Source organism: Uranotaenia lowii, chromosome 2 (genome assembly GCF_029784155.1).
Source record: "Uranotaenia lowii strain MFRU-FL chromosome 2, ASM2978415v1, whole genome shotgun sequence".
Classification (NCBI taxonomy): Eukaryota; Metazoa; Arthropoda; class Insecta; order Diptera; family Culicidae; genus Uranotaenia; species Uranotaenia lowii.
In genome coordinates, this window is record NC_073692.1 from 203,635,542 (window position 1) to 203,649,102 (window position 13,561).

At 33.1% G+C, this 13,561-nt stretch overlaps 1 protein-coding gene across 4 annotated transcripts in view; it reads left to right on the forward strand.

Moving 5' to 3' along the window:
* The first annotated feature begins 1,049 nt into the window (after positions 1-1,049).
* The window catches only part of LOC129750091 (protein numb), a 179,408-nt gene continuing 166,896 nt past the window's right edge, over positions 1,050-13,561 (forward strand). The window contains exons 1-2 of one of the 4 annotated variants that reach the window (XM_055745310.1): positions 1,050-1,187; positions 2,076-2,639. The gene's annotated coding sequence lies outside the window, so the exon portion shown is untranslated. Of the gene's footprint in view, positions 1,188-1,232; positions 2,640-13,561 lie in introns of those variants that run through there. The other 3 variants (XM_055745312.1, XM_055745308.1, XM_055745309.1) reach the window with 3 other exon arrangements.

The window sequence follows — 13,561 nt, forward strand, 5'->3', positions numbered from 1 at the left end:
ATCAGGCGAATTAAGCACTCTCAAGTTTGATGAATACTTGCCTGTAAGGGCAATCTGGGGAGCCTCATCACCACAGACGAACTCAGGGCCGGAACGATTGAAGATGCTGGCTGGACACGGCGCGACTGAGACGAAGGGCTCCGAGGTCCCCAAAGGGCCAGATTTGTTGCGTCCCGGTGATGGAACCCGTAATGTGGCAGCAATAAGATCAGACTGGAGAATCTCGTCACAACAATCGAACTCAGGGCCGGAACGAATGAAGATACAAAATATTCAATTTTCCCATACAAACCTAAAAGTTCAAATTTACTCATGTAATAGTTACTTAAAAATATTGCAAAAAATCATGGATGAGTTTTGGATCAAGACAAAGCTTTTTAGACCCCAGGGTTTGAGCAATTCAAAAATGACCCCAAATAAAATCAGTCTACTTCGGCTAATTTGACAGAAATATTACGAAAATAGCCCGGAATCTGCTCCGATTGACCCCATTTTGCGGTTTTAATTCAATTTCATGAAAATAAATAAGAATATACATACCTTTTACCTACAAGATCATTAATTTTGCGAAAACTCAAAGGCTCTACAAAGTTTGCCGGGTCAGCTAGTAACTAATAATTATGCAGTACCTACTTTTAGAGCAAGTTCACTGGTGTTGGGAAAAAGTGGTAGAAATTTTGACTATTTGAAAATTTTACCATGCAAAAATGTTCTCAGGATCTTTGGCCGTTGTATTTTTCAGCACTGTTTCTATTTCGCCGTATGTGATAGAAATATTGCATTTTTTGCATCACAGCATGCGAAACTACAACGCGTGTTGTTAAAAAACTTGAAGGCCAAAGATCTTGAAAATGTTTTTGCATGGCAAAATTTTCAAAATGTGCTAGAAGTGACAAAATTTCTACCACTTTTTCCCAACACCAGTGAACTTGTTCTTTAAGGTTAACTCATAAATTATTTTCCACCAAATCGAGGATTGCTCTGGAAAAACCGACTTGTTGTCATCTTTTCATTTACCATTGGAACACGAAAACAATCTGTGGGTGGTTGGGTTGATTCGAAAAAAAAAACATTGAAGAACGAACGTGGGAGAAAATCGAGACAATCCAAGTGAGAATGAATGCAAGAGAGCTAACCGACGACGGTGATTCCGATGAGAGCGCGTGAGCAGTGGGCGCTTGACAGTAGTGAGTAGCGAGCGAGTCGATATCAAACCTCCCGCCGTACTCGGCACGTCACACGCATATTGGACGTCTCCCTGTATTGACTTCGAACTTGGCCAGCCAGCCTGCTGTTCGTAGAGTGAACATGTGCGGAAAATTTTAGGCCCCGTGAACTGGAAAACACACTTGAGAGTGCAGCAATTTTTCATCGGCAGAATTTTTCGGAATCGAACCTGTGCTGGAATGAGTGACGTTCGTCTTGGGTGTGCAGTTTCTGGGGGATGAGAGTGTTCATTAGAGTTTTGTAGTTTCTGTGATTTCAGGATAGAAATAAGCCTAGTGTTAGGAACGCAAAACGCACAAGTGTAACGCACCTTACGCGGAAAGGTCGAACTTTTTGCTGTAAAGTGAGACGATTGCGAATAATAACTCAATCCGGTCCAAGGCAAAGTGCTAAATTAGATGATTTTTTCGCCCCCTAGGAGATTGTTTGCTGGATATAGAGAAAAAATCTCCATTGATTGAACCTTCCTTGTGAAATACGGGCTCGGGTGTGAAAAATCGAAGCAAAGTCGGTCTTTGTTATTGCTGAGAAAAATCGACGGGTGAGAATTGCAGTTTTTTTCGCGCTGTGTTTTTCATACATATCTGTTTGGGGGAACCACAGAAATTGTCTCCGGAGTTGGTCTGTTGGGTTGTTTGTGTTGTTTTTTGTGCTTTTGCGGTGGAATTTCTGATGTAAGGGAGAAATAGCTCCACTTGCCGCTAGTAGCCTTCAGCAGTTAGCCACCTTTTCCGTACTCTAGCGGTGGGATTATTCGCGGAAAATTGTGTCGGTTGTTATGCAAAGTGGAAATCCGGTGACCCCAACAGAAGAAAATCCGCCTTTCTTGTGCTGCTATTCTCTTTCAGTGTTAGTACATTTGAATCGGAAAACTGATTCCGATTTCCACACAAAGTAAAGAAGGGTTAAATATGTTGGCTTCGTTCGTGTTCCAGCTAAATTGAAGAAATAAAAAAGTGTAGTTCAAGGTATGCCGCAAATGTTTTAACAAAAAGAAAAAGGAAAATCATTAATAGAGTGTATGTGCGAAATTTCACTGTTCGTCGACCACCCAGCAAGAAAGGAAAAAGCTGAACCGTTCCATGTGTTTTCCAAGAAAGGAAATGAGCAAGTGCCAATCGAAGTAAATTCTCGTCGAAGGGGCAGCAAAATTCTAGGAGCGCGACGTGTTACATAAAAGGTTATCATCGTTCGTTGTCTGGCTTTCGCCATACATATCTACTTATGTAGCTGGCGCTAAACATAATAATTTTGGGCTAAATTTCACCGAATTCTAGTAACGTCGATTTCGGTGTTTGGATTCCGTTTGCGACAGCCGATAGAAAATTTCGGTCCAGGTCGCCTGATAAACGCACACACTTGCTATCTCCTGCTCAGATAACAAACAACAAATCGATAAGCAGTTTGGTTAGGTGAGTACTGACTTCTATTTGTTTTTCTTGTGATATTTTTTTCTGTGTCGGAATATTGTATTATTGGTCGCATTTCGAGGTGAATCCCACATTGACACACGTGTGTCAATAAAATATTGTTATAATAACGTTTACTCCTTTTCAGCCTTGTTTTTAACAATCTGTTATTGTGTATAAAATAAAGTGATCAAACTAAATCATCGTACCGTAAATTAAGGGAAAAAATGTTATTTGAATTTCTATGAACTAATTACTTCTGTAGAAGAGATTATTGACTGTTAAGTTTTAGTTTCACTGAGCCTCAGCTCCGAAAAAATGTGGGAACGCCAAATTGAAGTAAAAATATCTCAGAATTGTTGAATTACTGTAAGTCTCAAGATTTTTATATGCCATGCAATTTTTTTTTGTTGAGCTGCTGTGTTTGCATTCAGAAAAACATTGATTTTTCAAATGCGTTTGGTGTTTTATTAGTTTCAAGGTATAAATGCAGAAATAATTCCTAAACATTTCGAAAAAACTGTCAGCTCACTTTGCACTTCCTTTGTACGATCATATTTTATTGAAAACTTCACATTTTTTTAAATCAGAACTGAATGAACCGCAACCACAAACTTTTTTTGGCAGTCAAAACCATAAAAAAATGTTATTAGTTTTATAAATTAAAATTTCTTTTGTTGAAATTATCATACATAGCTTGAAGCGGTCTAGAAAAAATGTGAAAATCACAATATTTAAAATTCAATTTCTTCGATTATCAATAAGAAACTAATATAAGTAAAACAAGGAATTCCAAGTTTTGTGGTAAATAATGAAAGCACAACGCAAATTTATTTGTATTTATTGTGCGTTAAAATTAAACGTGGAATAAAATAATAAAAATAAGTGGAACGTTTATAAATTTTCAAGCACAGGTTTTATAGGTAAAAATTTCATGCTCTAAATATTTTGCCGCCGTCAGTTGACATATTAGGTCCTGGAAAGGAGAAACAGAACACACATTTTTTTTTTATTAAAATTTTAGATTTACAGGCTTCTGGAAAGACTGTATGTTCAGAACAATGATGATCAGAATTAAATCATAATGACGAACTAATTTAAAAAAATCTAAAATTAAATAGTAAGTTAGAAGGATAGTAGGAAATTCAATAAAACGTCTTACCACTTTATAAACTTATTAATAAAATGTAACAGATAACTTCATAGAACAGCATTTTTGGTGCTTTGATTTTAAGGATCAGTTTGGACAAATTTGGGGTCCTGAGCTAGATTTTCTTTTCAGATTTTATCTATCACCCCCAGTTTTTGTGATTGTGAAATCTATCATTGAAAACTGATGAACCAACAAACCAACACGTAAGACAAAAACTGATTTTGTATTTCCATTCAATCACACAACAATATTTGACCTAGATATTCTTATTTCAGAGAAACATTTCTATATTTTTTCACAGAAGAGAAAATATCTTGTGGTATTCGGAAAAGTTGATCATTGATTTAATAACTTTGTTTTAAAATTGTTTTTAATGTTCTGCAGTCATGTCGAAAAAGTGCTGAAATTTCATAAATTAAGTTTTACCTGCTTTCAAAAGTTTTATTTTTAGATAAGTCAACCGGTTTGATTGATTTTGTAAATTTTTAATTCGCTGACAAAAATTGAACTTAAAACATATTTGGATTTAAGGCACCCAAATGAATCAAAGTTAGCTCTTTAATCCTTCGCACCTCGGATAAATGTAAATTTTTGAGTGTGGACTTGAGCAATTAGAAGAATAAGAAACGAGAAGTTAAATAGAGATTGAAATTGAATTCTTGAAGACTGTTTGTTTCAGCACAAAGTTTCTAAAAACATAAACGATTTTTTTTAATAACCAAAGTGATTAGTAATAAAGTAAAGGATACTACCTATATTTTAGATTTTTTTGCCAATTCTATTAACTATCGTGAGTAGTAAATATCTATCACAAGGCTAACAGCTTGTTGATAGATATTTATAAATAGACTAGCAGACCCGGTAAACTTCGTCTTACCCTGTTGAATTTGGCGTCCATTTTCCATTTTTTCTTCGCGGATTAACTTTTAAAATTAATGGAATATTGAGTTGTTAATCGTCTCGCTTTTGTCAACATGTTCTAGTTTTTTTTAAATTTCCCTCATTTCCGTTTACTCGAATTGTCCCGCTTAATTCTATCGAAATAAAACCTAACAATTTTAATTCAGTTATACGGGTTTTTTCTTAAATAAACAAATAAATAACCTTCAATAAATCTTACATGCAACTTTCATGAATACTTTTTTATTAACTTTTCTTTCATTCAGATTTTTTGTATATCAACGAATGGTCAGGTTTCAGGTTCTTGTCGCAAAATGATTTTATTTTTTCAGTTCGATGTTATCGTCCAACTTGCAAGCCTATTGCAAAAAAATCACTTTTTGTAACTTTTTCCATAAATAATTGTATGTTGATTATATGTATGTTGCATTTATTGTATACCATTTCGTTGATTTATTCCACTTTGTTCGAAATAACATTAAGGTTGGAATCGAAATCAAAAGTTTCTAATTTATTGTATTTTATTGCATATGAAACTTTATGAAAATAAAATTTTGAATATTGGGACAATTTTCGGAGTATTTGGGAGCTAAAAGCGCTGCCTTAGGATTAATATTCCTAACGCAGCGCTTTTAGCTCCCAATTAGTTTTGGGACAGCTTTTTGTTCACCATCCTCACCCCTCGAAGTAGTTTGAATTAATATACATATTTTTACCAAAATCATGTTCAAAAATTTTTTCTAGATACCGAACTTATAGAAATGACACATTTCAACTTGAAGTGTTCCCAAACAGCATTTGCCATGGCATAAAATCTGGTGATCTTGTATACTGCAATCTACTTTTTTTTTATATTGATTAATGAAAAAAAAAAGCAAATTACATTCCTATGAACTTTCACCCAATGAATCAAGGGAACGATTGGTATTAAAAAAAGAAAAAAATATGTTTTAATTGAAGATCGAAATGATGTTCTGATTTCAAAATTTCCTTAACATTGTTGGTGGGATCTGCGATTTGATTTAAGACTATGTAATATTTTGAAGATTCAATAAAATTTCATTGAAAAGCAGATTTAAAAAAAACTAAATAGTTCGAAAAGAAATAATCTGTTCAGGCTACGATGGTTTCATGAGTTCATATCATTTTCTGGAAAATGTCATACTGAAATAACTCAAAACCTTAAAAAAATAAGTGTTTTTTTTAAATCGAAACTCTCAATAGAGGAACACCGGGTGTGATAACAGTGAACCTGTAAACAGTTTTTCGGTAAATAATTTTAGAAAAAGTTGAGTTTGTTTAGTCAGATTGTTTATTTGGGCCCAACCATTTATAAATGAAGAAATAATGTATAGATTTTATGTAAATTTTGAACGTTTGCATTCGCTCTAGTGTACCTTTTAACTGGAAATTCTTCTTAGATTATTGATAACTTACACATATGGTTGCAACAAATTCTTTGCATTCGGCCTTTAAATAAACATCAATCCTATTTAATCCTTCTTAAAGGATAGGCTCTTGTTCAGTACATGTGTCTGTTCATTTTCAACGGATTTTGTTGTTGTTCTGTAAATTTAAAGGCGCTTGATTTATCTTCAGTTAAGCACATTTGTACATGTTCGAAAAATGTTTCTAGGCGTATTGGATTATTCAATCGTACGTAAATCTTCCCACTTTCTTTTTTTCAAACGTCCGCAAAAAGTCATACCATTTTTTCATATGCAGCAGTCAAATTCATGTTTTTTAGACAACCATTGCTGATTCAACTAACATGAAAAAAAACAGTTTTAATATTTAAAACCGTTTAAATGGTTTTGATTTGATCGGTAAAATATCAATCTGAGTCACATCTAGGCTTCATTTATTCATATGTGCTGTACAAATAAGCTAGGAATCAAGAAGAAAAAAACACATCTAGGCTTCATATCGCCGCCACGTGCGTTGAAAATATGCTTGGTTGAGAAATAGGCGCCCAAATATTTCCACTAATCAGTATGCTATGCCCTGGTTACTATCCTCTCACGACGTTTGCTCGCGACGCCTCGACCATAGAGACGAATAACAAACCGCCCGCCCGGCGCCCAAAGTAACGAAAATGTCGATAAAATGGATGTCATGACTTGTTTTTGATTCAAAAAACTACAAATTTAATTTTTACGGACAATTGAGGTGACTTTTTGGTAATTTTATTCGATATAAACCGATTCGCATGGCTACAGAATATTCGAAAAATAATTTCATTCAAATCGTTTTGGTCATTTCGGAGGAGTAGTACTACAAACACCGTTACAAGAGAATTTTATATAATAGATATTTACCGCTAATTTTCAACATCTTTCAGGTTATCCTAATCTTCCATTGTATAACTTTTCAATTCTTGAACAATCTTTCTCAAAGAATATAACGTTTCACCGATATAGCCGATAAAATAATTTCATAAAATATATTGTACGGCGATTAACGCATAAATTTTTTTTTGGATTAAAGTAGTATTTAAAAAATCGCTGTTTTCTCTTCAGATTTGGAAATTCTAACAAATGTTTTATCCTCAATCAATCACAATGATCGTTCTGCGACCAATGAGCAATGTTATTTGCAAATATATTTGCAAAATCGTATTGCAATAAATCAACAATTTCAAAAATTATTTTTCAACTTTGATGGGCCATAGCTTTTATATGATTCAAAATAACAGTTCCAAACCTATTCAGTAGTTTCTATTCTCATTAAAAAATACATGCTTAAAAGAGTTAAATAAAAATATACCAAAATTTTTCGAGAAAAACTGTTAAATTGTTTAAACAAAAACTATTTCTCATATTTTTTATGCACATTTTTATTGACATAATTGTATTCTAGAATATTTAAAGCTTCGCTTTAGCGACATGATATATAAAAATGTTTACTACTAAAATACATCGCGAATAAAGCTTAGTTCATTTAGAAATTCCACAGCTACGAATGCGTTTTGAAATGTATAATGAAAAAAAAAATCCATTTTTAACTCATTATTTATTTATCTTTTTTTTTTAATTACATGGTTTTCCATTTTGAACTAAGGGTTTTTTTTAAAACTCGTGGAAGCTGATTGAACTGAATTTTATAAAAAAAGAGTGCCAGTGATCAAAGTCAGAGATAAAAATCTTTTTTATTTTCAAATTCTTCCAGTTATCAGAACGAAAGGCTGCAAAAGTTTGTTTTTTTTTCATATCGTTTCAATCTATTCCAAAAAGATGAACTTATAATACATTAAAAACAATGAAAATAAGTGAACCGTTTATAAATTTTCAAGCGCAATTAAAGTTTAAAATTTCAAGCTCTGAATTTTTGTCGCCGTCAAGTGAAATATTAGGCCCCGGAGAGAAAAAGGACGAAACTATGTGTTAAAAAAAAATCTAGATTTATAGGCACGGGCTTGACTTAAAATATAATCGGTTAGATAAATACAATTTTACTCTTTTAGGCATTTAAAAACAGCGAAGACCATAGATTTAGATTTGAAAATTGTTGTTTGTTTTCCACAGAAGCAAAATCTTTGGAAGTCATATTCTTTTTTTTTGCAAAACTATCAGCAAATACATACTGTAATCTGCTAGGAACCTAGCCACGAGCAGAAAAGTTATAGGATTCATACGCGGAATTTTTTTTTTTCCTTTATTTATTATTAACAACTAAATTAATATAAGAGGCTCCTGATTCGTAATCATATTGGGCCGAAAACTTCTTATGGTTAAATTTGATTTATATACATAGGTAATAATTTCCTTTTTTGTCACATTAAAATCATTTCGTTTCATTATTATTTCCAGTTGAGGTTTCTTCGATAATTTAGGGGACATCCCAGGAAGTTAACTTATCGGGACCATCTCTTAGGGTTCATCTTGTGGTTCTCGTATTGTGGGGCTCATCTCCTTGGGCTCATCTCGTGGGGTTCATCTCGTGGGGCTCATTTTGAGGGGCTCATCTTGCGGTCATAAGTGCTCATCGCTTGATTTACAGTGGCTTGAAGTTCGATGCACAAGGCTCGTAGCTTGTGGTCCTTAACTTGTGACCACTGCTCCTTGATTCTTCATTCGTCTCCAAATTATTTTCAGAGTTTCAAGTCAGCTCTCTTCAGAAATTCAAATATAATTTTCATTGTTTGCATATCACGCTGACCAACTATGTTTCTTATGGGAATTGGATCAAGATTTGACGATTCAACCAAAGTAGCATTAAAAGTATTTCTGATGCTATCATACACTGGGCAATGCCAAACAACATGATCTACATCCTCATAATCTCTACCACATTGGCAAATGTTTGTGTCTTTCAATTTAATCCTATATAAATGCGCGGCCAGATTGTAATGATTTGAAATCACTCTAGAAAATATTTTAAGAAAATTACGTTCAACATCAAGGCTATGAAACCACGACTTTTCTTTGACTTCCGGTAAGATTGGAAAAATCGACCTAACTGACTACTACTCCATTTGCTTTGCCACATGGACATCACCAAAGAATGGGCTACAGGATAGAGTTCATTAGGTTGAAATCCTCTAGAATATATCAAGTTACCATTTGCCCCTCGTTTGGCAAGATGATCTGCCTTTTCATTACCAACGATACCACTGTGAGATGGAATCCAAAACAACGATATAGAATAACCTGCACTTTGTAACTCGAACAACAGTTTTTTAATCTTCAAAATATATATACAATTATTTGGTTGCCAACGACTACACTTAAGTGCCATCAGAGAACTCATGCTATCAGAACAAATAACATAATTAGAAGACGGTAGACTCTGTATATACTGACAAGATTGAAATATTGCAATCATTTCTGCTACAAATATTGAACATGGTCCCAATAACCTGTAACTTTGTGATGATTCAGAATGGTATAATCCAAAACCTACATTGTGCTGCATAACAGATCCATCGGTAAAAATTAAATTATTTTTATCAATATTTTCAAGTTTACTGCTAAAAATCTGATGAATTGCGTATCTCCTTAGACTCAATGGTATTTTGTCCAACTCTTGTTTAAAACTCAAATCAATCTTTGGAGTAAATTGAATTTCTTCAACTGTAAAATCAAAAACATTTTCATCTGGAGGGATGAAAGTTTCCATTGTGATAAACGCTCTAAAGGAATTTAAAAACTTTATTTCTGGATTTAATTCAAACAAATGATCTAATTTATTTATAATATTGTTCCGTCTTGCTTGAAAACGAAATAACTGCCTTAAATTAAGTTCAAGAAAATTTAACTCCAGAGGCATTACTCCTGCAATAACTTCTGTTGACATAGTATGTGTGGACATCATATTTCCTAAAGCTATTCTTAAGCAACGGAATTGTATTCGAGCTAATTTTAACAGATGGCAGTTGGAGGCACTGGAAAAACAAAAACATCCGTACTGAAGAACTGACAGAATTGTAGTTTTGTATAATGTAATGATATCCCGTGGGTGTGCCCCCCACCAAGTGCTTGTTACAGTTTTGAGAAAATTTATCCTTTTTTGACACTTTTGAACCAAATATTCTATGTGTTTTCTCCATAATAGTTTGCTGTCAAACCATAAACCTAAGTATTTGACAGAATATTTTCTTTCGATCTGAGTTCCTTTCATTTCAAGAGAAACGTCAAATGGCTTAATTTTTCTTGAAAAAACCATCATTTCCGACTTTTGAGGAGAAAAATCAAGTCCCAATTGGTCAGCCCAATCACTTAAATTATTTAAAGTGATTTGTATTTTTTCTTGTGAATCACTGATACTCTTCCCTGATCTGTAAATAACGCTGTCATCCGCAAATTGTAACAATGAAACTTCTTGTTCTAAGCATGAACCAATATCCTTAACGTAGAAATTGTAAAGAAAAGGACTTAAAGTTGAACCTTGCGGTAAACCTAAACAACTCGTTCTTTGGCATTTCATTTTATTATTTATATAAAACTGCATTTCTTTCCTACCCAGTAAGTTACTCAAAAAATTTACCAATTTCAATGGAACCCCGTGCTTTGCTAATTTAAAACAAAGTATCTGAATATTAACACAATCATATGCACCAGCTATATCTAGAAATACGGAAACTACATCTTTTTTCTGCTCAAAGCTGGTTTGTATATCAGTTGTGAATTCCGACAGACAATCCAGCGTCCCTTTTCCTTTTCTGAAACCATATTGGGTTCTTGAAGTAAAGTGGAATTTTTCTGACCAATTTTCAAACCTATTCAATAAAATTCTTTCTAAAGTTTTCCTAGGACAAGGGAGTAAACTGATTGGACGATAAGAACGATAATCAGAAGGGTTTTTTTCTGGTTTAATTATCGGCACAACTTTTACTTGCCTCCAGTTTCCCGGGACAAAATTAAAATCAATAAATTTATTGTATAAATTCAGAAGTATTCGTTTACACACATCTGGCATGTTTTGTAATAATTTGTATTTGATTCCATCTAACCCAGCTGCTGTGTTTGAGGTTGATAACAAGGCAGTTGAAAATTCAACCATTTTGATAGGACTTCCTAAATCTTCAAAAACATTTTCGCTAATAAATTCAACTTTTGGATTTTCAACAAAATCTGGACAAACTTTTTTAGCAAAATCATAAATCCACTCCTCAGAATATCTATCAGCATTTTCAACATGTGGATTCCGCAAATTCCTTGCAGTTCCCCATAAAAAAGTTAAAGATGTCATTCTAGAAAAACTAGAAATTTTATTTTTCCAGTAATTTTTCTTTTTATTTTGAAATAGTTTCCTGCATTCATATTCATATTGTTGGTAAAATTTCAAATCTTCGATCTTCCCTGTTTTTCTGAATTTTTTAAAGGCATTTGTTTTTCGTCGATACATTTGAGAAGCTTCAGCATCCCACCAAGGCTGCCCTTTACGCCTAGATGAATGGTCTTGAGTAAAATGTTTAGTTTGAGCATTTCTTGCGCTATCAATTATACTATCACTTAGAAAAGAATATTCATTTTCGAGATTTGAACTATCAGGAAACAAATTTTCATAATCATTTACTTTATTTAACAAATTTTCTTGATAACTTTTCCAATCAATATTCTTTGTCAAATCATAAATAATAGTAATTTCTTGTAAAAATCTATCATTAGTTAGCTTTGTTACAATCGGCAAATGATCGCTGCCATTTAAATCTTCAATTATATTCCAAGAACTATTAAATGCTAAAGAATTAGAACATAAGGTTAAATCTACTGCAGAATCTCTAGAGCTGGGTGTTCCAATTCTGGTAACTTTTCCATCATTAAGAATAGTTAAATTATGTTCATCGCACATTTCATAGATTATTGTAGCCCTAACATCATCATTTGACTCTCCACACGCAGAACCATGCGAATTGAAATCTCCTAAAAGTAATCTAGGCTGAGGAATTATTTCAATAAGTTGATTCAAATGCTCTTTATTCATTCTATATGGAGCTGGTGGAATGTATATTGAGGAAACAGTAAAGTGAAAACTTCCAACTTTGCATGTTACTGAAATTTCTTCAATTTTTCCTAAACAAGGTAGGTCTAACAAACTAAATTCAATACCCCGTTTAATACCTATAAGTACTCCACCATAAGGAGTATCTCGATCACGTCTTACTATATTAAATCCTGTAACATTAAAATTAACATCATTTTTCAACCAAGTTTCAGAAATACAAAAAATATCAATTTTGTAATCATTTAGTAAAACAATTAAAGATTCTTTTTTCGGTAGAATGCTTCTAGCGTTCCATTGCAAAAATATTAACTGATTGTGATTAGTCATCAAAGCTGAACAAGGAGGCAATGAGGGGCAGTTTATCACACAATTTTTTGAATACTTTTTTGATGAGAGGCATACATTTAAGAACAACAGATTTTACACTTTCAGAGAGGTCAAAGGCATCACAAATCATTTGAATTATATTTGTTATTGAAAAAAAGTCATCATCATTTTTTGTAGAAATACTGGGAATATTAACAGTTGTATTAGAATTTTGTCTATGATCAATGTTTGGTTCAATTCTATCGTTTTTTTCACCTAATTTAGAACTTTCTTGATTTGGAATCATTTGAGGTTTAGGAAGACAGGGAAATAATTCTGTAGTTAATTTTGGTTTCGATTGTATTTTTGGACCTTTTTTTAAAATTTTCGGATGATTATTTAATTTTCGTTTTCTGAAGTTTACTGAAGAAACTGAAGTGGAAGGTAGGGTTTCATCCTCTAAATCTGATATTTCTGATGAAAGAACATCAAACCGGTTGTCAATCTGTATTGCATTAGATTCAGCTGCTTTATTCAAAACTTCTGCATAAGAAAGCTTATGTGTTTCCTTCACGGATTTCCTCCAATCTGCTTTTGCTTTTTTAAACAAGGGACAATCTGTTATGTTTAAATGTTCCGTATGACAATGGAAGCATATATTTTCTTTTATTGAGCACTCTATACCTGTATGATTTTTTCCACACTTACCACATTTCTCTCTATTTGCACAGAACTTTTCTGTATGATTTAATTGTTTACATTTTTGGCAATACATCAATTTCGGAACATAAGCTCTTACAGGTAATAACACTTTTTCTATTTCGACGTATTCAGGCAAAACTGTCCCCTCAAAGGTAACTCGAATAGAAGCTGATTCTTTATAAATTCTTTTTTCATTCTCTATAAAGACATCATGTAATCGTTTGCTATCAATAATGCGAACAGAAGAAATTTCACCATTCCGCCATCTTCCTTTTCCTAACCCAACAAGATCATCAATATTCACAAACTTATCAGTAATTACACCATCTACCTCTACTTTCATAGTTGGAATATAAACTAAATATTCTACATTTAAAAGGGGATCACAAACAATTTCATTTGCATGTTTCCTCTGATT